General features: G+C 40.6%; 1 non-coding gene across 1 annotated transcript; it reads right to left on the reverse strand.

The window, feature by feature from the left end:
* Positions 1-810: 810 nt before the first annotated feature.
* LOC127088847 (small nucleolar RNA R71) lies at positions 811-917 on the reverse strand. Its single transcript, XR_007790661.1, has one exon. It is a non-coding gene; the product is annotated as a small nucleolar RNA R71 (small nucleolar RNA).
* Between the last annotated feature and the right edge of the window lie 2,502 nt (positions 918-3,419).

Below are 3,419 nucleotides of genomic sequence, written 5' to 3' on the forward strand. Positions count from 1 at the left end.
AACAATCAAAGTATCATCCGCCTTAGCTTTACGAAGTAACCTTAGAAAACGGTATATCGATTCATAAGTCCCTGTGGGATCGATATCTTTTAAAACTACGCGATAGAACTGTGCACTTGCAGTTTGTACCCCAAATTCGACTCATAAAGTCGCGATCAAGTTTTTGGCGTCGTTGCCGGGGACTTTTATTTAGTCGATATCGTAACTCTTCTGTTACGCTGTAGAGACTAAGGCTTATTTTTATTTTTATTTCTTTCGTTGATTTGTATGCCACACACTCGCTCACAAGGCGAGCCGTTCTACTTACGAATCAACGACATCGAACTATATCTCCGAGTCTTATGACGAATTCGGGAATATCGTGCTGCAAACAATATCCCTCCTATTGAAATTCCTGATCTCAAAAATCTTCTTCCTTCGCCGATACCCGAGATGGCAGAACCAGCTCGTGCTCTTCGAGATTACGCCGCTCCATCGCAAGATGAGCCGCATTCGAGTATTGCTCCACCCGCAATCGAAGCAAACAACTTCGAACTTAAACCTTCACTGTTGCAAGCAGTGCAACAGAACCAATTCTCTGGAAATCCTACCGAGGATCCAAACCTTCATTTATCCATATTTGTCCAATACGCTGATACTGTTAAAGCTAATGGTGTCACTTCAGAGGCAATTCGACTTCGTCTCTTTCCTTTCTCGTTAAGAGATAGCGCTAGAAGATGGCTTCAGTCTCTTCCTTCCAACTCAGTCACCACATGGAACGAGTTGAAGAAAGTCTTCCTTGCCCGATATTTTCCGCCGAGCAAAACAGCTATGTTAAGAGCCCAGATAAATGGATTCAAACAGAAAGATAACGAGTCTCTTTTCGAAGCATGGGAAAGATACAAAGACATGATGAGACTTTGTCCACACCATGGTTTAGAGGACTGGTTAGTGATTCATACCTTCTATAATGGTCTCTTGTACAACACGAGGTTAACAATAGACGCCGCCGCAGGTGGTGCACTTATGAACAAACCTTACGCTGATGCTTATTAACTTATCGAGAGCATGGCCCAAAACCACTATCAGTGGGGAAGTGAAAGAACAATGGTAGAAAAACCTCAGGCGAAAAGTGGCATGTACGAGATAAGTAACCTTGATCATGTTAATGCAAAAGTGGATGCTCTGGTCCAGAAAATTGAAAGTTTAAATGTATCACCTCCAGCCACCGTGGTTGCCATAACTCAGAATTGCGAAGTCTGTGGAATCCAAGGTCACACTCCTGCAGATTGTCAGCTCCTAACAGGAATCCAAGCAGAGCAAGTAAACTATGCTCAAGGAAATCCCTACTCGCATACCTATAACTCCAACTGGAAGAATCATCCTAATTTTTCGTATAAGAGTAATAATGCCTTATACGCGTCTGGACAAGCTCCAAATCAAGCCCCAACTATACCTCCTGGATATCAAAAGCCGATCCCATCTACACCTAACAATAACGTTCCTAGGAAATCCAACTTGGAAATCATGATGGAGAACTTCATAGCTTCTCAACAGCAAACCAATAAAGATTTCTTAAACCAGAATGTACACACTGGCGAACAAATTAAACAACTAGCAAGTAAAGTAGATGCCCTGACTACCCATAACAAAATGCTGGAAACACAAATATCACAAGTAGCTCAACGACAAGCGCCTACTGCTGCCCCAACTGGTACATTTCCTGGACAGCCCCAACCTAACCAGAGAAGCCACGCTCATGCAATCATACTAAGAAGTGGAACGGAAGTGGAAGGACCGTCTGATCCAAGGATAGAAAACCAAAACTCTAAAAAGTCAACTGAGGAAGAAAATAAACCTAAGGAAAAGGAGGAGAGTAATAAGGAAACCGTAGAAAAGAAAGAACCTTATGTACCTCCACCACCTTATAAACCACCTATCCCTTACCCTCAAAGGCTTATTAAAACCAAAGATGCGGGCCAATTTAAAAAATTTGTTTACCTACTGAAACAATTAAACGTCACAATTCCTTTTATAGAAGCTATTACGCAGATGCCCTCATATGCTAAGTTCTTAAAAGAAATTCTTTCTAATAAAAGGAAACTTGAAGATAGCGAAACCGTTACACTCACTGCTGAATGTAGCGCTATAATCCAGAATATGCCTCCTAAACTTAAAGATCCAGGTAGTTTCTCTATACCCTGTCACATAGGAAAATTTGTCATAGATAAATCCTTATGCGATTTAGGATCCGGTATTAGTGTTATGCCTTTATCCATATGCAAGAAACTTGAAATGGGAGAATTAAGACCAACTAAAATGTCTGTGTAACTAGCAGATCGTTCCGTTAGATATCCTGTAGGAATTCTTGAAAACGTTCCCGTGCGCATAGGTCAATTCTACATTCCAACCGATTTTATAATTATGGACATTAAAGAAGATGAAGTTACACCCATTATACTGGGAAGACCGTTCTTAGCAACTGCCGGTGCAATCATAGACGTAAAATGAGGACGACTCACTTTCGAAGTAGGAGAAGAGAAAATTGAGTTCATTCTTTCCCAATTTTTGAAAGCACCTGCAATAGAAGACACATGTTACTTCATGGATATCATCGATGAATGTGTCATACGGTGAACTGACTTGGGGTGTTTTGCTTTTTATCGCAATGTCGCGGATAGCAAGAGTCGCCACCGACTTTTCTTTTATCCAATAAGGAAAGGTGGAAAAGAACAGGAAAGACCTCAATAGATTTTGGGTTCGGGAGGTACATTATACAAAGGGAAGGTGTTAGCACCCTTTGTATCCATGGTTATCCATGGGCTCTTAATTGCTGGATCACTTATATTTTTGTCTGAAAAGTGTTCGTGAATTGTTTAAAAAATGTTTCGAAAAGAGAGTTTAACTTTGTAATGATTCTCGTATGAATGTATACAAAGTATTTATCTCGTTTGATTTTGAAAACGGTTTAGAAAAATGTAACTTGGTAATGATTCTAGTATGAATGTATACCAAGTGGTGATTTTCTAGGATTTGCAAAGTGTGAGGGGTGGGAAATGTTTTAGGTTATGATCCAGCAATTGAGAGTTATACCTTCCTAAGGTCGTTATGAACGTTTCTTATCCTTATGAGGGTAAAACTGTCCTTACTATTGAGAAGTAAGTAATTTTACCCTTTGGATGTTTAAGGGTCATCGTAGGGTCATCGATAGGTCATTGAAGGCAACAGTTGCAAGGATACCTTAGCATTCGAAGGGACGATCATCATTTAACCGTAGGCTACACCGAAGGGTCATCGAGGGACGAAATCATATATTCGAAGCAACATCCGAGGGTCCATGATTTATTTTATGATGATTTAACCGAAGGGTCTTTGCTAAGTGTATCCCTACATTCGCGGGACATGACCGTTATACCGTAATACCGTAGGGCAGCAAAGAG

Source organism: Lathyrus oleraceus, chromosome 5, assembly GCF_024323335.1.
Source record: "Lathyrus oleraceus cultivar Zhongwan6 chromosome 5, CAAS_Psat_ZW6_1.0, whole genome shotgun sequence".
Lineage (NCBI taxonomy): Eukaryota > Viridiplantae > Streptophyta > Magnoliopsida > Fabales > Fabaceae > Lathyrus > Lathyrus oleraceus.